This window comes from Puma concolor, chromosome A3, assembly GCF_028749965.1.
Source record: "Puma concolor isolate L17-30 chromosome A3, mPumCon1.1.hap2, whole genome shotgun sequence".
NCBI lineage: Eukaryota > Metazoa > Chordata > Mammalia > Carnivora > Felidae > Puma > Puma concolor.
In genome coordinates, this window is record NC_141669.1 from 14,131,405 (window position 1) to 14,155,570 (window position 24,166).

The 24,166-nt window shown below is 42.3% G+C and overlaps 1 long non-coding RNA gene across 1 annotated transcript; it reads left to right on the plus strand.

Annotated features, from left to right (window-relative positions):
- Positions 1 to 1,199: 1,199 nt before the first annotated feature.
- LOC147582264 (uncharacterized) lies at positions 1,200 to 22,218 on the plus strand. The gene is made up of 4 exons (XR_015248902.1): positions 1,200 to 1,270; positions 4,575 to 4,743; positions 5,034 to 5,097; positions 18,299 to 22,218. It is a non-coding gene; the product is annotated as an uncharacterized LOC147582264 (long non-coding RNA).
- Positions 22,219 to 24,166: the final 1,948 nt, after the last annotated feature.

Consider the following 24,166-nt stretch of genomic DNA (forward strand, 5'->3'; position numbering starts at 1 on the left):
TGAAAATACTTTGACATTGTGTATATCAACTTTATGGTGGCCACAAATTTTCCTCTCCTTATTGAGGGACATGGGGAAAAATGGGTTTGTAAAAAGTACATTGGCAGGCCGTTAACGCTAACTGGGCTTCCTGGGAGTTCTGGCATTAGAAGGAAGAAGGAACACTTCCACTCCCTCCTTGCTGCAGACGAAGGTGGAAAGGCAGAGGCAGGGCACCCCAGGGAGCTCACAGAGGCTCTCAGAATGGCAGCTACCTGTTTGCCTGTGGGGACAGAGGTGCAGAGGCTGGTGGTGCCCTTGGCAGGTCATGGTGGGAAAATGATGAGGGAAGCAGGCAAGAGGCTGCCATCGGATTATAAATCACTGGCCTCTAGGGACTCAAGAGTTACCCTTTCAGTACTTGCCTGTTCCACCTCTCTGGACCGGGCAGCGAGGCTGGACAGGAGGCTCTGGCAGATTTCCTACAAACTATCCAGGAGGCTCCTGTTAAGCTGGCACCAGGTAAAGGTAGTGAGGGCATCAGTGTCCTTTGACCTTATCTTTACTGATCTCTATTTGTCTTCCAGCCAGCTTTCAAAACATACCATTTTACTGTATTTTAAAGACCACATTGAACCGTGAAAAACACATGTTTTTGACTTAAATTCTGACTCCATCACTTATTAACTCTTTCCTAAGAGTTAATAAAGCATTCCACTTAAACTCGCTGGATCTCAGCTTCTACTCTTTAAAATTGTAGTTTCAGGGGCGCCTGGGTGGCTCAGTCAGTTAAGCGTCTGACTTCGGCTCAGGTCATGATCTCACAGCCTGTGGGTTCGAGCCCCGCGTCGGGCTTTGTGCTGACAGCTTGGAGCCTGGAGCCTGCTTCGGATTCTGTGTCTCCCTCTCTCTCTCTGTCCCTCCCCCGCTCGTGCTCCGTCTCTCTCTCACTCTCTCAAGAATAAATCAACATTTAAAAAAAATTAATTAAAAAAAATAAAATTGTAGTTTCAGAAGATTTGTTAAATATTCATTAATATTTGAGTGACTACTATGTGCCAGACACGGTCTCCTGCATACTGGGAACCACTATCCTCAGAGTTTACAGACTAGTGAGGGAGACAGACCCTAGTTGGATAATCATATTAATGAATAGATATTAAAGAGTGAGAGGGACCCACTCTTTTTTGCATCATTTAATTTATTCTGTTTTGTATTTTCAGGAGAAAGGCCCTTTAAATGTCCCTTTGAAGGCTGCGGTCGGTCTTTTACAACGTCAAATATCAGAAAAGTGCGTGTTAGGACACACATAGGAGAAAGACCTTACTACTGCACAGAAGCAGGATGCGGGAGGGCACTTGCCAGTGCAACTAATTATAAAAATCATGTGAGGATACACACAGGTAACAGTTCTGATTCCTTTGTCTTCTTTCTCCCATAAACCATTTCCTTTTTTTTGGGGGGGGAGGGGATTTATTTATTTATTTATTTATTTATTTATTTATTTTTATATTAAGTACAATTTATTGTCAAATTGGTTTCTGTACAACACCCAGTGCTCATCCCAACAGGTGCCTTCCTCAATGTCCATCACCCACTTTCCCCTCTTCCCCACCCCCCTCAACCCTCAGTTTGTTCTCAGTATTTAAGAGTCTCTTATGGTTTGCCTCCCTCCCTCTCTCTATTTTTTTTTTTCCCCTGTCCCCTCCCCCAGGGTCTTCTGTAAAGTTTCTCAGGATCCACATAAGAGTGAAAACACATGCTATCTGTCTTTCTCTGCCTGACTTATTTCACTCAGCATAATAGCCTCCGGTTCCATCCACGTTGCTGCAAATGGCCAGCTTTCATTCTTTCTCATTGCCAAGTAGTATTCCATTGTATATATAAACCACATCTTCTTTATCCACTCATCAGTTGATGGACATTTAGGCTCTTTCCATAATTTGGCTATTGTTGAAAGTGCTGCTATAAACATTGGGGCACAAGTGCCCCTATGCATCAGCACTCCTGTATCGAGAGGGACCCACTTCTATGGCTGTGCAGGATTGCACTGTACAACTCCAGGGCGAACCATTTATATCCTAGTCCGTATGCATGGTCTTCTGTGAAGCTGTGCCGTATATAGTCTCTATGACTGCACATAGCACTCAGTCTAAGAGCTTTGAGCAAGAGGAACCCTGCCCTATTATAGAGTATAAAAAGGATAATGAATTTTGGCTGGTGAGTTGGAAAACATTTCTTCAAGGAACTACTACTTAAGCTGAAAAATAATAGTTTTGAGCCTAAACCTGGACCAGACCTGTTATAAAATCTACAGTATTCTTTGATTTTATGTGCATTCTTTCTGCTGAAGGCATCTCTCCTGGGTCTTATTTGAGGTGTCGTTAGGTAGAGTCCCAAGCAAGACAATCTCCAGAGCTAGCAAGAGACTGGTCCAGAGGCAAGTTATCAGAGAGGGAACTCAAGCACAGAATAAATCCCACATTTTGATGTTAGGATTTTGAGCCATGATTGAGTTAGAGTTCAGACCTAGTGGCTCCAGCATGGAGTGGAGTCTACAGCAAAAAGATGGAACACAGCAAATTCTGGTGACATAATCACTATTACTAATGACGTTTCCAGGTCTGGGTCATTCCTGATGAAGCTCTCAACTCAGGCTGTGTGGGGAGCAGGTTTCTGAAATGGACACTAACCCTTCCAGCCCACCTGGTTCTCTTCACTGATTTCCAGTGCAGGCCTCAGAGTGTGAGAAGAGGCAGTGACAGGAGAGCATGACGGGATGGGGGTGTGAGGGGAGGGAGTGCCTCAGCGGTGGTGGGACTCACAGTGGGAACTGAGCAGCAATGACAAGGGTCTTAGAGCCTGGGGCTGCTGATGAAATATTGCCTTTTCAGGACTGGAGTAGAGAACTTTCATGCCTCAGGCGTGGAAGGGAGAGATGTCTCATCTCCCACTGACATCTCTGTGGGTTATAGGCTCAGCTTCTCATTCTTCCCCAGTAGACCTTCCCATTCCTAGTCACATCATTGCTCATACTGTGACTTCACTTTTGATCCTGGCAGACATCTTTTGTTGACCCCCTCCAGACCCACTCTCTACCTTCCTCCATTGAGCCTGGACTACATCAGTAGGTCCCATTGCCCTTTGGCTTCCAGATGCTTTTGGCCAAAGCCCACACCACCTGCAGGAGATTAAAAGGAGGAGAGTGAGGTCAGGCTATGCATTTCAGCTCCCATCCTACAAGGTTGCCACAGGCTGGCTGTGTTCCTCGACAAGTGGTCACTATTCTTCTCCAGATGTCCAACAATGATTACTGTCACTTTCTGAGGTTTGGTAATTATGCATTCTTTCCAGCTAAGGGTCGGTAATAGTGCAGCTTCCACCGGCTCTGGGTTACTGTGCTCTCACCTGGATTACTCTGGTTTCTCTTACCCATACTTTGGGAAATAGTCCCCACACAATAAAATCTCCTGAAGTTATTTCATTTTGAGAGTGCCATCTGCTTCCTGTTGGGAGTCTGACTGATACTTCTATTTCCTCTCATACTTCAACAACATATTTCAGGTTCGAACTCAAACACTACCTCTTTCCTTCCCCATCTCACCACCACACACAGAATTATTTGGCCAGCCCTCTGACATCCCACCATACCTAAGCTCTCCTCCATTGTGGTTCTTACTGGATTCTATGGGAGTTGTTTCTTGTATGTCTGGTTTATTCCTCCCTTTCCACACCAGACAGTGAGCTCTTCAAGGCAGGCATGCATTTTACTCACTTCTGGTCTCCAGTGTTTTGCTTTGCTCTTTTTTGTGAGCATGCTCAGGCCAGCCATGGGTTGCTGGCAAGGGTCACTCTAGTTTTATAGGATGCATCATCGTCTTCCTAGAATTGCTGCTTATGACATTTAATCCATACCGGGCACTGTGTGTTGATTTTTCTAACTCTGTTGAGAAACTTGGCATGATGATATCTACATAATCAGGGAACCAGAGGAGGTGATCTTGCTCAGTAGGACCTGAAGAAAAACTCTGTCCCAATTTGCATTATGATTAGTAAACCCAATCAAGTCACGTCCTATCAATCACTGTATATTAAGAATCTACAATGTGCCAAGAGCTGCATTCACCCTAGTAGAATGGCAGGACTTTCAGATAAGAGCTTTTGGACACCTTACAAAGAGACTTGGAGACAAAAAGTAAGCAGAGACAAAACACATTCTCCTTATTTTGAGCTCCCAGGTTGGGCAATAATGCCGGCTCAAGAAGTCACAGAATCTTCCCTCCTTCCCCCTTTACTTCTTTTTCTTATCCTTCCTGGCAGGAGAGGCCTGCAGCCTAAAATGCCAAAGTTTTGTAGTAAATAAAGGCTCTGCTCAGAATTTTCTCACTACGAGCAGAGACGTAGAAAGCCAAGTATGACACAGGCTAAGATTCTAAATGGCAATTTGACTTGGTTATCACCTAGAACCCAAGGCTTGTATGACTGTCCATAGCATCACAGGCATCAGGGTGGTGGGGACTGCTGTCCAAGGCCCCTTTTTGGTCACTATCTCCTTCTGTCTTCTGTCATCTATCCCTGAACTTCGTGGGTTCCAGCGGAGATGGATCAGTCTGCACAGCTGGAATCCTCCTGGTCACAGCACATGTCCCAAGGAAGCCTTATGCCACTCAGGTCATCATATCCATGGACTCAGATGAATCCAATGACAAGACTGGGAATTTCCAAGGCAGACATATGAGTCTCCTCTGATGCTTCACCTACACGGTAAATGTACTTCATTCCCCTTGTCTGGGTGCTTTTTGTAAATTCCACTCATCTTTCTTCTTTTGATTTCTTGGTTAAAAATGCTGTCAGCTGAGCAATTTGAGGTCCAAAGGAAGATTCTATTTGTGAGGCATTTTTCTTTTTTAAGGAGTTGGAATAGAAAATTCTTTTACGCTTGAAAACTTCTCTATTTTCTTTTCCCGTGAACTTAAAGTGAAAGCTGACAGAGGGTGTTAACTCTTCTGTTTCTATATCATTCCATCTGCATCGGTCACCGTGACCATATCCAGCTTCAGATTCCACAGGCCCAGGGGGGCGAGGAAGTTGCACAAAGAAGGACCAGCAGGAGCCCAGGTGAGGAATGCCTTGCCCTCCCTGCCCAAGTGTGACTGACTGCTCTGCGTACAGTGACTTTAGGGATTGAAAGGTGACAGGGCAGAAAGCGCTTTCAAGGAGGGCTGCAGGGGCGCTGGACAAACCAGTCTCCCAAATTCCTTTCGTTAGTACTTGTCTCCATAGCAGCCCCCTCCCAAGCTCATTTAAATATGTGAATATTATTAGTGAAATTGAAAATCACTTGGTATAAAGCTACTATGTGCCTGGCACCATGTTAAGCACTGTGGGTGGACTTCATAATCACTGTCCTCAGGAAGTTCAAGTCTAACTAGGAGACATGTACACACACCCAGCCAAGCACATGGTGCCAGGGGAGCAAAGACAAGGTGCCGGAGACAAGCTCCAGCAACCAGGGGTTCCCAAAGGAAGAACGGCGGCGTCGGTGAAAGTAAAACAAAACTAAAATAAAGAACTAAAAAATAAAAAACTACAATAAAAAACTAAAACTAAAATAAAAATGGGCACAGACAACAGCAGTGTGTTGAACTGGCCAATTTATTGCAGCAAACGTGGCATTATATTTGCTAGTGATTTCCTTGTAGCATACGTCATCTGTGTTTTTCTAACATTACCTAACTTCGAAAATGTTCCTATGTGTAATCAACCTTTAAGAAATAACATGGCGATTTCCCCCTAACTTTCCCGCATACCCTTTGATTATAGATTAATTTCTTACATTATTCCATTATGCATCTGCGTTTATCTATAATCTACAAAGCATTTGCCTTGCTGTTCTCGTGAAAGGCCCTCCATTTCTCAACACCTCAAGTGGAACAGTTACAGGGACATGACCTCCTAACCACATGAGGCCAGAAGAACAATGTGTTTGTCTCGGTCCAAGGTGCCAGAAAGGGGCCGAAAAAGCCTTAGAAACCCATGCCTCATACATTCTCAGAGAGACAATGCACCTAGGAACCAATGAACCGACTAGGTTCAGTCATCATCTGGAATGCCTCCGGGGGGCCAGGTGGGCCTAGGGGTTGAAGTCACCTGTGCCCAGAGATACACTCCTTAGTTGCCGGAGTGGGGCTTTCAAATCCATATGTCTCTCCTTACAGGCCCTCTTTGCTGGCAAAGGGATGAGGCTATCCTTCCTGTAAGTAGAGGAGTCTCCATGGGGGATGGCAAGGGCTAAACGTAAGGCCGCACAATTTCTAGCGGAACCTTATTTTTTTTTTTTCCTAATGGTTCTTTTCCCAGGGGGCCTGCCGAGGGCAATTCCCCAACAGACAATACCCCAGGTACTTTAACAAGGCCAAATTACCTAAAAGCAGGAGTACAAGAAGCTTCCCTGTCGGTGGGCTGCCCTGCAGTCACCAATCCGTCCACAGCCCGGGCCCTGCCACTCAGGCTGGGATAGCTCGGCTTCCAGCAGCAAGGGTCTCCCCATCTGAGTTTGGCAGATGCTCCATTGCAAATCCTCCCCACTGACTGCAGAGTCGCTAGGAGACAAAGTAGATGCTGGCGTTCAGGTGGATTATCTCATTCTCTTCCTCAGGGTCTCAACCCATTAGCTTGGTAAAAAGGCATTCCCCTTTGAGTCCAGTTAAATTGTCCTCAGAGGCTGACACAAATAAAAGCCTCCAGAAGCTTCTTATAAAGTATAGTCTGAGTGAAGACCATGTCTAAAATGGTGGCTATCTGTGCCTGAGCCACAGGGAGGTGCTGGGTATATGGGCTTCTGGAGTGCAGGGACTGTGTTTTTTATATTCACAGAACCCGGTGCTTGGCACAGCGTAGAAACTTTGTAACTTAATGAATTATGTAATCCCTTACTGAGTTAGGAGTTGAGTGGTCCCTGTCCTAGCTGAGTGGCTTTTGATCTATTACCTTTTCCTTATCTTGGTGTCCTCATCTGTGAAATGAGGGTTCTTGTTTAAAGAGATCCGAGAACTCCTCCTGCTTGGATATTTTCTCAGTCAATAAAATAACATAAAATCAGACAAAAACCCACCCTCTCAGAAAGGAAAGGGATCCAGGGTGACTGGCCATGTCCAAAAGGGGAAGAGGAACTCTCTGAAGGGTGTGTGCTCCCAGTTTATGTCCTAAACTGAAATCGAATAAGCTCCGAGGCCAATGCATTTCACAGTGGAGAGTTTCAGGTTGATTGCACAGTTCAGAGATTAAATATTCAAGGTTAAAGATACATTTCCATTAAGGTGATCTATATCCCTGTTACACTTAAGAGAACTTTTGTGTGTGTGTGTGCATTTTGTTTAGTATTTCTGGAGCACTAAACTCTAAGAATAAAAAGGGTACAAGTAGCTACTTCTTGGCAAGGGGTCAGAGACCCTGATATAATTTGTGAAATTAATTGCTACAGTTGATTGCAGGGGTCAAGGATGAAAAAGGTATGTTGCATTCCTATTCTACACAAGTACTGGACAGAGGGACTGTTTTATGGCAAAAGCGACTTACCTGGAAAAGGCAGGACCACACCCACTCATTTCCTAATCATGCCCCGTGTCAGGATGAAGGACCACCCTGTCCCAATGGAGAGTCTAGATTACATTCCAGTGAACACCCTTTAAATATCTCACCAAAAATTCAGCCCAGAATTTTCATTTGAATCTTTGCTGACATTTGAGGAACTCTGGAAGAGAAGAGCCATTTCTCAGAGGTTATTTTCATTTTTGTAGATTCAGGCATGTAGGGACATGTATTTGAAGTTTTGTTGAAAATTAGGTGATGAGCGTAGTAAGAAAAAGATAGGCAGAATGCTGAACAAAGTAAAAAAAAAAAAAAAAAAACCCACTAATTAGGAATTTTGTAGAAGTTGTCCTGGATGGTAACTGATACAGGAGATGTAGTCATAAAAATGTATTGTTCAGGGACAGAAAACATTATGCCTGGAGAGAAAGAACTGGTAGAAAAGGCAATGAAGGGCTTTGGAAAGAACTGGAATTCAGGATAGGATGTTAATCCTGGAGGCACAGGAAGGTCAAGCCATGTATTGATTTGGAGAAGAATGAAGAACTTGGCCTAAAAAGCTGGGCAAATGAGCTGCTTCCATTGAGCTCCCTAGCAAACACCACTGCATTGTATGCTACCCACCCCTCCCTGCTTGCCTCCAGCATCGATCCCAGAATCCAGGTCAGGCTGAAGTGAAAGCTGACTAGTTTCAACTTCCAAGGGTCCAGGGTCAAGGATCTTGACAGGCCATCGCAATACCAGTGTACTCAGGAAAGTTCTATTTCTAAACATTCCTTGTTTTCACGGTTTTCAGAAATACGAACATTTTGAAAGTCTTTAGAAAAGGATGAAGGAAGTCGGTGGTACATGGGAATCTGGTAAGAGTGCCATGTCTGAAGGAGTCTGCTTCTTAGTGTTAATGACATTAATGGGCACGTCATCTGTCAGGTACACCAATATGAAACTGTCACCCGTGCAAGACTCACCCTTCCTCCCAAATGACCTTAAGATAGCTGCAGCTTGCAGGCTGTGATCCCTTCTATGCTGGAAGACTGGGGAAGTGTGGGATCTCTAGCCTAGTTCTGAGGGTCTGTAATAGTTAAATCCACTTCCATTTCAAGTGGAATAATTCCTCAGGATGAGAGGAAGGTTTTCATTCTCAGATCAGGTGGTCATTAGCTAAGCTGTTGTCCATCTGCTACCTTCAAACTTATTGACATTTTTTGGGAGATGAAAATAAAATGCAGAATTTTAAAAAAGAGACCAGAATGAATTTCATGTCCTGCCAACCATAAAAGATGCCATTTGAACTTATGAATAATAAATAGAAGGGTTTTCACTTGGACTCAATTTTCTTGGCTGCTACCAAACTTCCATACAAAACAAATAGCTGCTGACTTATATGCCCGTGACCCCTCAGGACACACTGAAAAATGCAACAGGAACTCTAGATGATGTCAGGAATCATTTTTGGTGTGAAATGAGTCTTATAATTCATTACTTGTTGAGTTTTTTACCCTTGTAAAAATCTCCAAGTGTAGAGAAATGCTAGAAACCTTCCCATAGGAAAGCATGTACTGATTCGATTGAGCAAAATGAACACATAGGAGAGAGTCTTCTTACCTGCGTTGTTACACAGGGCTATGAGGGGGGGGGGGATGAACTAGGAAGGCACTCAGGACTGTTTCTCTGATGCTTTTTAATAGCTGTGAGGTCTTATCAAGTCTTCTCTCCTCATCGGCCATATTACAAAACCCACGTATAGAATTGTTTTGAAAATTAAATAAATGGATATAAAGGTACAGTGTTAAGCTATCAAATATGACTATTCTTAAGTTTGAATCCAACTCTTACATATTAGATTGCCTACACTAAAATTTGAAGGTACAAATGTGTTTTCTGGAATTAAGGAGAGTCTGGGGTTATTAGGATACTGCTTTGGGGCAACAGTTATCAGGGAAGAGAACACATTTCCTAGGGCAATATAGGCTTCTTCATCTTATTTTATCTTATTTTTGTTTCTTTGTTTCTTTGTTTGAATACTGCACCAAACAAATGAGACAAGAGCCATTATTTTTCCCTTTTCTTCGAATGTAAGGGAAAGTAGGATGGTGTGAACTGTGAGCTGAAGAACCCTGGCTGGGGCCAAGGGCAGTGACCATCCTTAAATAGCACCTAACAGGAGTAAGGAGACAGGTCCTCACAGTAAGACACAGTAAGACACGTCTAGGGTCAGATCTCTATGATTGTCAGAATTCAGAGAGCAAGACAAGTGCTGGCATTGACCAAATTTGTCCATCAGTTTCCAGCCTCTAAGCTCAGATCCATAAACATGTGTCTTTATATTTGGAATTTGGAGCAACATTTAAAAACATGGTTTAAACTCAGTCATGTGAAATTGTGTTCCTTTTATTTGGGAGAGGGACCATTCTGAAGACAAGAAGACTGTTGATCTTGTGGTTTTTTTCCCCCCTCTGGTGTTATTCTTCCTGAGAGCACAACCCACTTTACTGACAATGTCTCATTATTCCTCACAAAAAAATGGTGTCTCCTGTAATTGCCTTTCTCCCAAATGTTCCTAGAAGTAATGAGATTAGAGCCATTTGTGAGGAATTGAAGAATTCAAAGAACTTCCTAGATCAGAATGAAAAGAATTTCGGTCTTTCAGTTGTTAGAAAAAAAAAAAAAATCACCGCCTGTCTCTTGAGGAACAGAATCCATTGTTCTCACCTTCCTCCAAGACACGGCATTCGCTGAATCAAGATGTGTCATGGCTGCATTTCAAGGGCTGTCTTGAAACTGAGCCCAGGCGCATTTCAAAAGGAAACTAAGTTTGTTAGGTTCTGGCTTATGCATATGATTAGTCAGAGAATAAAGGGGAAGGAAGGTTCTTATTTGCTAAATGAAATGTTGTTAAGTCCATGTAGTAAAAGATGTCAAATAAATTTATATGGGAGACGGAAGAGAAAATGGGAATTGTGCTCATTTAAGCATGAGCAATATTTTATGTTTATTATCCCCATCCTGCTCAAAGGATTTTAAGGAAATTATGTAATCTTCAAGATTGAAGGCAAGAATTATCGAATCATATTTGGGAATGACTTGTAACCCTAAAAGACTGCTCCTGAAAGGAGGTCATTCCACTCGATCGTGAGCAGATATGATGACTGGATATCTACCTCGTTGCCTGGCAGCTTCTGGGTTAGAAACTTCACATTGAGACAAGATATGTCTCAGTACAACTGCTATCCATTGGTCCTAAGTTCCACCTCACCAATATACATTTTTTACAGTCTCTCAAGAATTTGAAGCTAGCTCTTTTATCCTTCCTTGGCAAGTCTTCTTTGGAGGAATCTGAAAGGAAATTATATGTTGTTTCCTCTAATGCCTTCCGGCATCTTTGACACATGTTTGTGGAAGTCTCCAAGTCTGTTTCATTCTGTGGATAACACCTTATGGTCTGTCCTGGTGAGAGTAGGCTATTGGAACTAGACAAATGATGCTTTCTCAGTCAACACAGATAGTGAGATGTCTCAGCCATGGATGTAAAAAAAAAAAAAAAAATTGTTCCTTTCTCCTTTTCTCTTCACTTTCTTATGGCAATATATATACTATTAGTTCCTTGGTATCTCCCTAGTGCCTATTATTGGAATGACCATGAAGGTTGCAACCCCAGAAGCCAACTCTAGATTTTCTCTGATACCTGAAGTTCAGTCAACATTGAGCTCTACCTTCCTTTCTTAGTGGATAGCAACTGAAATGCCATCAGAGCAGCCAACGATGCCATTGATCAACTTGGACTGATCAATACACAAATACTCAGGTCATGGTTTTCCTGTTAGCCTTCTAGTTTCTGAGGAAAAAAAAAAAATGTTCTTAATGAATACACTGGTTGGAGTAGCTGGGATCAGAAATGTAAGGTTGGTGGGTCATTCAACAGCAGACCCCCAGCTTCAGAGTTCCCCTCACCTCACCTTTTTGACATCGATGTGTGCCCTGTGACAATTTTGCAGAGACTCTAATGGTTTACCCATTGTGCCACTTTGTTTGACGTGCACAGCATTCTTCTTACAATATTTCTGGTAGGATAAATCTCTTCCTATTTAAATGATAAATGGCTGGAATAATTTTTTAACATTCAGATATTTTTATAAAAATAGAAGTTAACCTGTGATCTGGAAGGGGCAGTAAAGTCAAATTCTAAATTCAGAACATAATTCCTTAACATTGAAGCAGAAGATAGGAAAGGAAGCCAGTGCTATAAAAAAAATCTACTTTATTAAGTTGTAAATTACAGCTGATCTTTGAACAATGCACACAGTCAAAAATCCAACATATAAGTTTTGGCTCTCCCCAAAACTTAACTACTACTAGCTTGCTATTGATAGGAAGCCTTCCTGATAAAATAAACAATTGATTAACACATGTTATAGATGTTATATACTGTATTCTCACAATAAAGTTAGAGAAAAGAAGCTAGAGAAAAGAAGAAAATGTTATTAAGGAAATCACAAGGAAGAGAAAAAATATTTACGGTACTGTGCTGTATTTATAAAAAAAATCTGTGTGTAAGTGGACACACTGTTCAAATCTGTGTTGTTCAAGGGTCAACTGTATATCTCAATGTATACAATGCACCCATTTTATGTGTACATTCCTATGAGTTTTGAGGAATGCAGAGACCCATGTAACTACTGCCCCAATGAAGAAATAGAACATTTCTATCATGTTAGAAAGTTCTAGACAATTTTGATGCCCCCCAAAACCTGACTTAAGGCAAACACCAATTGGCATTCTGCCAATTTTATATTAGGTTTGTCTTATTAGAGTTTTATATAAATGGAATAACAAAGTATACACTTTTTTATGTCTGCTTGCTTTCACTCAGCATGTTTTTGAGAGTCCATGCTGTTGCATGTAGAGAGACATTGGTTATTCTTTTTATTGCTGAGTATTACTCCATTGTATGGATGTCCAGTCTTTTCTTCATCCATCATCTTTTGATGGACATTTACATAAAAGGCCTTGAGTAGATATAGGTTTTCATCTGTTTTGGGTAAACACCTGGGGATGGCCTTACTGGGTGTCAGATAAATGTTATGTTTAAATTTATTAGAAACTGTCAAATTGTTTTCCAATGTGGTTGTTGCATTTTACAGTACCACCAGCAGTATATAAAAGTTCTGATTTCTCCACATCTTTACTAATACTGGTATAGTTAGTCTTCTTAATGTCAGCATTCAAATGGGGTGTTGAGGCATTTCATTGTAGTTTATATTCCTTTGATGACTAATGTTAATCATATTTTTGGTACATATTCATCTGCATACCTTTTGTGAAGTATCAATGCAAATATTTTGTCTATTTTGTCATTTGGGTGTTTGTCTTAAAATTAAGTCATAATTGCTTTTATAAATTTTGAACATAAGTTCAAAATTTATAGATGTTGTTGTAGATGTTGTTATAGATGTGATTATATGAATGAGTTTTAAATGTGTGATAGGGGGGCGCCTGGGTGGCTCAGTTGGTTAAGCGTCTGACTTCAGCTGAGGTCATGATCTCACAGTTTGTGGGTTTGAGCCCTGCATCGGGTTCTGTGCTGACAGCTTGGAGCCTGGAGCCTGCTTTGGATTCTGTATCTCCTCCTCTCTCTGTGCCTACCCTGCTCATGCTGTCTCTGTCTCTCAATAATAAATAAACATAAATAAATACATACATACATACATACATACATAAATAAATAAATGTGTGCCAGGACTATATGTACGCATAGATAGATAGTTTTCAACCAGTTAATGGACTACCTTTCCATTTTTAAAAAGAAATCTTTTGAAGAACAGATATTTTAAATTTGCTTTTTATATTTTATCTAAGATCTCTTTGCCTACCTCAAAGTAACAAATATTATCATATAAATATAAATATGCATGTTTAATTTCTAACAGTCCCCCCAAAGTAATATTGTATCACTTCACTCAAAATGTAGGAACTTTTATTTATTTATTTATTTATTTATTTATTTATTTATTTAGAGAGACAGAGCATGAGCAGGGGAGGGGCAGAGAGAGAGGGAGACACAGAAGCTGAAGCAGGCTCTGTGCTGACAGCTCAGAGCCTGACACAGGGCTCTAACCCATGAACCGTGAGATCATGACCTGAGCCGAAGTTGGACGCTCAACCTACTGAGCCAGCCAGGTGGCCCTAAACGTAAGAACTTTAAAATGTCATGCATTCAGGGGCGCCTGGGTGGCGCAGTCGGTTGAGCGTCCGACTTCAGCCAGGTCACGATCTCGCGGTCTGTGAGTTCGAGCCCCGCGTCAGGCTCTGGGCTGATGGCTCAGAGCCTGGAGCCTGTTTCCGATTCTGTGTCTCCCTCTCTCTCTCTACCCCTCCCCCGTTCATGCTCTGTCTCTCTCTGTCCCGAAAATAAATAAATGTTGAAAAAAAAAATTAAAAAAAAAATAAATAAAATGTCATGCATTCATTTTTTTCTCTCCCATCCCTTGTGCTTTTCATTTTCATGCATTTTACTTCTACATTTGTTAGAAATTTCATAATGAATTTTTATTATTTTAAAATTAATTATCTCTTATGAAATTAAAAATTTTCATTTATATTTACATACATATTTACCATTTCTGGCACTTTTAATTCCTTTTAACAGACCCATTCTATAAGGTATCATTTTCTCTCTAATTGAAGTTTCTGTTAATATTTTTTTGGAGTGCAGATTTCCTGGAGACAAATTATCTCACTTTTGGTTTGTGTGAAAGTCTTTATTTTGCCTGCATTTTTGAATGGCATTTTCACCCTGAATAGACTCCTAATTCTTCTACTAAGGTGTGACCCCTGAGGTCTCTTCTGAATGCCCAGGTGGTCTTCTGGGGACTGTCCTCTCTGGCTGTTTGAAGAGTCACTGTCTTCTCACTTTGTATATCCTTTGGAAATTGTTTACCTTATGGCTCCCCAGTCACACTTTCCTTGGCTGTGTGCAGCCCGGTCTTATGTAAGCACAGCTCAGTGTTCAGCAAAGACTCAAGGACACTGCATGCATACTTCTGGAGTTTTTTTCCATAGCACACTAGTCTCTAGAACTTTTTCTTGCTTTTTCCAGCTGTCTCATCTTCCCTGGACTCTAATGTAATCTCTGTCTCAATTTAGAAAGATCTTGTTCAGCTTTGAGTCTCCTCTTTCCTCTCTGCATTATGGTCCAAAATATGCTTCTGGACAGAACTTTGGGGTGATTGTAGGATTTCTCTTGCTATTTTCACTTCATGGCCCATAGACTGATCTGCATTCAAAATTATATTATGGCTCTGTTAGGCTTTGAAATGAAATCCCTGCCATATACAATTAGAAAAATGGACAAAATCTATAAAACAATTGTTTATAGATACCGGAAAACGGGAAGCAGAGGACTGTGTTCTCAGAGAGAAGAGAAACGATACTCTTGCTGATATGATGTGGGCTGGGAGTGGATTGTCAAAAAACAATTCTTGAGATGTTTTCAATGCAGAAAAGGTAGTCTTATTAAAGCACGGGGATGGGACCTGTGGGCAGAAAGAGCTGCACTGAGGTTGTGAGGAGTGACTGATTATATACTTTTAACTTGGGAGGGGGTTAGAGAGTGTGTAAGTCTCTAAGGAATTTGGAAGCAAGGTTTTTAGGACCTTGAGGGGTTAGCTGTTGTTAGGGTAATGCCACTTTTTATTATCTAGTAAACCCTTAGTCATGAGACTCTTTAGATGTATATCACTGGGCTATATGTTTAGAGGATTGCTAACATGTATCTTCCCGGGGGGGGGGGGGATGGGGGGCAGGTAGAGATAAAGGAATTTTCAAAGGGATTTTCTTATGTTAAAGAAGACTTACAGGATCCTGGACACGGGGCTAATGTCAAGCTAAGGCTGCCTTTAGTCTCTAGCAAAGTAGTAACATTGAGGCAGCCAAGTTCCTGGAGGAAGGTCACTCTGCCTGTTTCACGTACTTGTCAATGGGCTGCAAAAATTTAATTTTTTCTACCTTTCTTTTGCTTTTGTTCTCCACACCATGGGCACTACCCCATATTTTCCCAGAACTCTTTCTATCGTATAATTTCTTTGTGTATGTTCATCAAACCTTGTAAGGGGTGGGAAAAACAAGGTTTCTTCCTTTGACTAACTACTCTTCTCAGATACTTATATGCTCATTTGTCTTTCGGTCAATATTTTATATCGGACATTTTCATTTGAAATTCAAGTTTTGAAACCTGAAGATTGAAAAGCCATAGCCGATTTCAAGTACAGTGTGGAATAAGTAGAGTTGGGGCAAGTCATTGATGTAAGAACGAAGGATTCTCTGGGCTAGTTATTGGATCTCATATACTTCTCAGGGTGCCTTTTGTGAATTCATCTGTTCTTTTTCTTCTGTCTTTGAATCTGTCATAACATGTAAGTCAGCACTGTTATCATTTTCAATCCTGAAGGACAGCAGTCTAAAAAATATTACTCCACTGAAAGTCTGAAATGAAATAATTGCTCATTGAAAAGTTAACAAGTAAATACCGTTTTCTGAGGGTGTCACTTCCTTGCTTGTCCTGGGCTCCTGGCATTTAGTTTTTCTTGACTCTCCATGCCAGGTAAACCTTAGGATAGGAAGGACATACATCATGAACTTCTGAAGAAGTAAAGAAAATTAGGTCTCTGTGAAAATGCTAGAACTCCTCGGTCACTGGATTTTCTCCACCATAGGTTTAGGAAGGGGTCTTGATCTGATGTGACCATCTGAGTTTTTTCACTTCCCTTTGTTGCTATGGTTAGCAACATTAAGAAACCCAACAATTCTCAACTCTATGGATTTCTGGAGATTGTCTTAACCCAAAGGAAAAAAGTACACCTGGGATGGGTAACTAGATAGCAAGGCAGTAGATAGCAAGACCCACAGTCTTGGTAACTTAATAACTCAACGTTTCCCTAAATATGCAAGGCTATTTCCAATCCCTATGTATAGGCCTATCTTTCCTCCAACCCAAACATTCACACAGTGTTTTCTCTTCCTGGAATGTCCTCCCCTACTCTCTCCAGGAGGACAACTTTTTTTTCATATTTATTTATTTATTTTGAGAGGGAGAAAGAGAGAGAGAAAGAGAGAGAGAGGAAGAGAGAGAGAGAGAGTGCAAGTGGGGGAGGGGAAGAGAGAAAGGGAGAGAGAGAATTCCAAGCAGGCCCTATGCTGTCAGAGCAGAGTCTGACACAAGGCTAGATCTCACAGTGATATCATGACCTGAGCCGAAATCAAGAGCCGGAAGCTTAATCAACTGAGCCACCCAGGCGCCCCTCCATGCAGACAAATTTAGACACTATTTAAATTTCAATTCGGGGCACCTGGGTGGCTCAGTCAGTTAAGGGACCCTCTTTGGCTCAGGTCATGATCTCATAGCTCACGAGTTCAACCCCCGCGTGGAACTCTGTGTGGACAGCTGGGAGCCTGGAGCCTGCTTCATTCAGATTCCGTGTCTCCCTCTCTTTCTGTTCCTCCCCCACTTGCACTCTGTCTTTCTCTCAAAAATAAATAAAGGTTCGGGGCGCCTGGGTGGCTCAGTCGGTTGAGTGTCCGACTTCGCTCAGGTCACGATCTCACGGTCCGTGAGTTCGAGCCCCGCGTCGGGCTCTGGGCTGATGGCTCAGAGCCTGGAGCCTGCTTCAGATTCTGTGTCTCCCTCTCTCTCTGGCCCTCCCCCCATTCATGCTCTGTCTCTCTCTGTCTCAAAAATAAATAAATGTTAAAAAAAAAATTTTTTTTTAAATAAATAAATAAATAAAGGTTAAAAAAAAATTAAATCTCAATTCAAATGCTCCTATATGAAATTTTATCTTCCTTTATCAAACAAATGTATTTGCCACTTTTCCTATGCTTCCTATATATTCAGTACAAAAGTTAATCTTATCGTATGTGGTTATTTATTTTCATGCTGATCTCCACACCAGACTGATTTCCTTGAGTCCAGGGTCATGGGACATGTATCTCTTTAATCCTGAGGGCCTGTCAAAATTCAGCTTCTAATGCTCAGGCATCCTCGGAGTCTTTCTAGACACGTAGGGTGTTATGCCCAGAATTCGTGATCCCCAAAGCCCACTAGGGAGCCGAGTCTGATGCAAAAGCAAAAGAGCCTTTATTCAAGCTAGCTCAAGCTCAGTCCCCTACCTGCACCGACGCAGTGGTGAGATACCGGGGAGAGAGGGCTGAGTTTCAAAAGGACAAAGGTTTTATTGGGGTCTAGGGGCAGTTGGTGAGGTAATGGCTGTGGCCTCAGCCGATTGGCTGGGGAAGGGTGGGAGTCCTGTTAGGCAGGTGAGCGGGAGGTTACTCAAGGGGAGCAGGCGTGGTCAAGGTGAAGGACGCAGAACAAGATGGAGTGGGCCGGCGTAGGCCCTCCCTTTCAGGGTTGTTCTTAAAAGTGCATGTTGTTTCCTTCCATTCTTTTGCCACCTGTGGGCCTGAAATGGTTACCAGGATGTTCTTCTCCCAGCTCAGGGTATTTTGGACAGCAGAGCTGCTCCTCTGATCTGCATTAAGAAGAAAGAGTAATTAGTCACAAATTACTTTGTGTTTGCATTAGATGACTAATTTACATCTGAAATATAATCAGTTGAGTTACTGAGACGAAATGCACAGCATTTATTCATGCCATCACAATAAGTCTTCCCAAGTTACAGAAATCACTGAGGATGTGATACTTTGTGCATTTTAGATTTTCTTTGTTTTGCAGAATCTTCAATGTTGGAGGAAGTCATGGAGAGGACGTGACCACAGTTTGACCCCCACAAGCCAGGCGGGCAATCAGAGGCTCCTCACCCCGCCCCCGTCCTTGGACTCAATCACCTTCACACAGTGGGGGCCCCGCTTTCAAGGTAGAGGCCTTGAGGGGGCTAACTGTTGTTGAGGCCTTTGGGAGGTTTACACGGCTTGACCCAGTTAAGGCTTCTAAGTAAACGTTTAAGATTCTGGTGTGTGAAGAGCCTGGGTCGTTCAGTCAGTTAAGCGGCTGACTCTTGAGTTCAGCTCAGGTCATGATCTCATGGTTTGTGAGATCTAGACCCACTCAGAGCTCTGTGCTGACAGGGCGGAGCCTGCTTGGGATTCTCTCTCTCCCTTTCTCTCTGCCCTCTCTCTGTGCACACACGTGCTCCCCCCCCCAAATAAATAAGCTTAAAAACAAAGATTCTGATGTGCAGTGAAGAAACCATTTTATTTTGTGGGGTCCAAGACAAGCTTCAGATGTAAATTCCCTTGTTTATTAAGGTGGCCACCTACTAATTTGGAATGGTCTGCCTTTTTCTTAGGTTTCTTCTTGCCCTTGAGGGGCCAGTTTGGGATTTCACCCTGGAGGCTCCAAAGGGTGGAACCTACATTAAAATAACATTGACAGCCTTCCATCCCTGCATTCATACCGACTCTTACACTGAAAATGGCCCCTTCAGGTTATATTGTCAATTCTCAAGCTGCTTTGTTGCAGACAATGAATGTGACACCTGTAACACAAAGAATGTTAGTGCAAGGTCTCTGCCCTTTAGAAGTCACGTGGTTACTGTGAGGTGGTGAAATACCACATAATAGCTTATAAAAGACACTCACACATGCACATACATACCAACACACATAGATACACAGTGGGAGCTCAGATGAGAGGGAGATACATTCTGTCCACATTTGATGTCTACTGACCTTGCCCCCTTCTTCTCATCCTGTAAGAATCCTGTGAGGCAGCTACATCTCTTAGTTTCATGTTCAGTAGTGAATGACAGTTATCCCCAAATTAGAGGCTTAAGCTGGATATGTATTTATTTCTTTTCTAAGTAAAAAAGTCAGGAGGTAGGTGATCCAAGGCTGGTGTAGTGATTCTGCAATCACAGAGGGGGTTGGATCCTTTCGGCTTTCCTCCATGGAATCTCTAGAATGCGACCCTCATCAGCAAGGTTCCAGATGAATGAGCTTGGAGGAGGGAGTGGGCATCCTCCCTTTCAGGAGCCTTGTGGAAGTCTCATGTAGTTTTATGCTGTTAGGAAATCTGCAGTCTGCACCAAAGGAGGTATGTCACTGGACCTTGCAGGTGACGAGCCGAAGGCTCAGGGAATAATGTGCAGGTGCCTGGAGTTAGAAAGCATGGCTTCTTGGTCTGTTCAGTTATTTACTAGAGATGAGACTTGGAGCAAATTGCTCACTTCTGTGCATGCTAATCTTTCCACTGAAAAGAATTGGCATGAGAGATACTGTGGAGAGATATGGGAGAGATTCTCCTGTATGAGAGACACTTTGTAATGGATGAATGGCAGAGCTCAAGAGAAAACAGTGGCAAACTCTGAAGTTCCATGCTAATGAGTTCCTGTGGGACCTGAAATTGTGCTTCTGTGATCACCCTCAGAAAAGTCGAACACTGAAACATAAGGTGGTGCTTAATGTTTTCGAAAGCCAGCAGAGAGGAGATTGTGAAAGACTTAGAGCTGTCCAGCTACTTCCTTTAACAAAGGTGCAGATTTGGGGGCACCCGCCTGGCTCAGTCGCTGGAGCATGTGACTCTTGATCTTGGGGTTGTGAGTTCGAGCCCCACGTTGGTGTAGAGGTTACTTAAAAACTAACTCTTTAAAGAAACAAAAAACAAATGTGTGGATTTGTTGCCCCCTTTCACTTTCAAGCTCCTGTATGTTGTTCTTCTGGGAAGATCGAAGCATGCAGGTTTCTGAGGATGCTCCTTAGAGCAAGAAAGCCAAATCCAGCTTCCTTCTAGTTTGAGTTCAGCATCAGCCAGAGTGAGGTAACTCTCGAATGCCGGGACCAGACAGCTCCCAAGGAGCAGCGAGTCTTGCTAAGCTGGCTACCTGGTGGGAGCAACACTGGAGCCAGGGACATCGGGATGCTGAGCAGCAGTGGTCCCATCCTGTGCCCCAACTTCAGAACGGTGAGTTTTGATTAGAGCTCTTGCTGGGGAATAAGGACTTTACAGGACGTAGCTAGCTATTTGGGGGCATAATTTCCTTTAATAGGGCATAACCATTTCTCCTTGATTTATGAGTTGTTTCTTCAAAGTTATTTCCTATTTTTTTTCATGCTGATTTAATTACTATCTTTTCTGGTAAAGTAGGTTCAAAGTAGAGTAAGTTCCAATAATGTCTTTCTGTCAGGGAGACATTGAGGTAGACAAAGAAATAAGAAATGGTCCCTAAGAGGATGGGGTGTGCTCAGTTCGGGCTGTGGTGCTTACCAGTTCTGGGTTCTTGAATAAATTATTCAGAATTTCTGAGCTTTGGTTTCCTCATCTGTAAAATGGGGCTAACACTATGTGCCTCTGTATGCTGTCGTGAGAGCACAGAGCCTGGCGCACGGAAGCCGTTCATCATTCGGTAAGAGACACCTGGTATTACTCAGTCCGTGACAAGACGGGATGAAGACGCCCAGGGCTCCTCACTGAAGTGTAATGAATGCTCTTTCTACCTCCTGACCCCTCGCTGTGGCCATAGTCAAAATACAAGCTGCACTCACCCCTCTCTTTGTCAGGCTAGGAGGTGGAGAGAGAAACAGAAGCCTCCATAGATCGTGCATGGGGAGATAGTACAGAAAAACAACAAAGGACCTAAGAGGTTTATTTCCCCCTCAATCTACAGATGAAGAAACGGAGACCCAGAGAGGAGAGGAACTTTCCGGAAATCAACAGCTTTGCTTTTATCTTAGTGATTTCTTTTTTATTTAAAAAAAAATTTTTTTTAACATTTATTCATTTTTGAGAGACAGAGCATGAGCAGGGCAGGGGCAGAGAGAGAGAGGGAGACACAGAATCTGAGGCAGGCTCCAGGCTCTGAGCTATCAGCACAGAGCCCGACATGGGGCTCAAACCCACTAAGTGTGAGATAATGACCTGAGCCAAAGTCAGATGCTCAACCGACTGAACCACTCAGGCACCCCAATGATTTTTTTTTAAACCTTTCGGGATTGCAGCAAAGTCCCAGTATTTATGGATTTTTCTGTTCCGCCTTGTCTGGTCTCATATGCAAAGGGCAACATTTGGCACAGAAGGAAAGTAAAACCCAATTATGGCTGTCTGCAGTAGCTGGCACAGTTAGAATTTTAATATACACTTAATAGTGGTTTTATGACTCGCCATTTATAGCAGGCTGGCTTCTCCTGCATGTCACTAATGAAATGCACTCCTCTGCTTCATCATGCATAGAATGGGTCAATGAATACTGGAGTATTCTGAAGGGGAAAAACCACGGTTCACATGCTTTGTATGAAATGTCGTTGGTCTTATTTGTACTGCTACCTTGATTCTGCAAATTCTCAGCTTTGCGGCCAGAATTATTCTTTGAAATATCATTTTTGCCCACCAGTAGGAAAACTAGTTTTTGATGGGGAGGAAGAGGGTGGAAGTCTGATCTTGCATGAGGAGAGGTTCTGCTGGAAGGAGTCTGGTAATACAGTCCTGGATAGAACCTTAAAGATCTCTAGCATACCTCCCTGAATTTTTAGAAAAGGAAAATAAGGCCTAGAGATAGTACAGAAAAGAAGTAAGTTGCTCAAAGTCCTATAACCGGATGGTGGCAGAACAGGAACCAAGAGCCTTGATTTGGAAGACAATATACAGAGCTTACATATAATTTGTCTTCCTTCTTTAGAATCCTTGGGAACAAGAACAGAGTTCAGGCAACATGGTCACCTAACAATTTCAATTCAGAGGAGTAAGTCCACAAACAAACAAAAATAAATAAAAGAAAGCAAGGTAAAGCAAATAAACCAAAAAACACAAATTCTCCCTGGTGAATATTTTCCAAGCAGAACATAAGCTAGATTGTCAGCTCCTTGAAAGCAGCCATTTTTACCTTTATAACATTGAGCTGAGGATTTAGAACATAATGCGAGTGATTGATTAACTGAAAAGGTTCTGAGATGAGATAAGTCATTTCATTTCTCAGGTAATAGTTATCTCTTTGGTTCCCTGGGGTAAGCCCAGAGAGAGAGGGCACTGGGAGCCTGCTTATCTTTATCAGGGCTCTGGGTCATGGGGTTGCAGTTGGTGATCAGTTTCTGCCCTTCCTTGTTAAGGGGTCAAGTCTTCATACATGCACCTCATTTCACTGAAGTGTAATTCCTTTAACGGGTAGAACTGGCTTTGCTGGGACTTCGCTGTGTTTTATGTGTTGGGCATTTCTCACCTCTGAGCCGATTGCCTGGCCGGTGATTCAGTCAATGGTAAAAGGTTCTGGGTCACTGATAGGGCCCGATATACCAGCATGGTCACTTGGGAGCCCAGACAAAGGATCCCATCTCTCCAGAGATTCTGTGGTTTGCTGAAAATGCATGGGAAGAGGCCACTTCCATGAAAAGACTTCAAGGGATGCCTTGACCCGGGAAGAAAGATTTTTGGTGGTGATAGTGCAGAGTTGATCTCTATTGTGGGACTCTCCCCTTGTACCTCAGAGGTATGGGCTTGATCCTGTCTGTACCCCCCTCAGTTGGTGCAAAATCAGAAGGCATTCTGTTCCACAGACAGCCCCTGCCAAAGAAGCATGATCACTGTGTTGTTTGTGTTCATCAGCCAGACTGGTTTAATAATAATTTAGCAGAAATAATATTAATAAGAACAACACCATACACAATAATAAAAAGAAATATTAATTAAATGACTAATTTTCAGATAGTTCATAAGCCTTGTCTTATCTTAACTTCACTCAACCTTTGGAGGGAGGTATCATTCAACCCATTTCATGGGTGTGGACATTGAAACTCAGAATAGTAGACCAAGTTGTTCAGGGTCTCTTAAGCTAAATAAGTTACTAAGGAGAAATTTCTGTACTTGAAACAATTCTCTGACCCTAAAGTCAGTGTTCTTTCTATAGCATTGCATATTTGCATTTACGTGCAGTTTACAAACCAGATTCACTTCCACTAGCTCATTTGACTTTGAAACAACCCTATGACCTAGTTTTTATTTGGATCCTTATTTCACATATGAAACTGCCCAAATTTATATTTCTAGGAAGTGGCAGAACTGGGATTTAAATCCAGGTCTCTCTGCCATCAGAGAAAAAAAAAAGATGGATTTTGGAGTAGCTTGATATTATAATGACCTGGGATTCTGGGAATACCTGCATCATGTGTGGATCACAGCCACTCTCCACGTGGGTTTCTGAGGAAGAAATACTCAACGGGAGTTAGAAAAACAAACATGAAGAGTACCTTAGCTGAGATTTGGCACAAAAACCCGATGCAGAGAATTCTGATAAAACTATCTGAACTATGTGGAACACTCTTGTTAAAATACTCAGGACTCAGCCTACAGCAGACTAGGAAACCAGTGACTGTGTTTCATTGCTGTGCTCAACATGTATCATGGGTTTTGCCCTAATGGGATCCTTAGAATGAAAGGACCACCAAAGGGAATCAAAGAACTACAACTGACTCTGACTTTTAATGCACACTCACTTGCAATTGTTAGCCTAGCTTCCAGCAGGTGGGAAAAGAAGCAGAGGAAGAAGGTAGGGAAACAAATTTTCTTTCCCTTCATTCTTATTGGTCTTTGTTGTTTTTTTTTTTTTTTTTTTTTTTTCAACGTTTATTTATTTTTGGGACAGAGAGAGACAGAGCA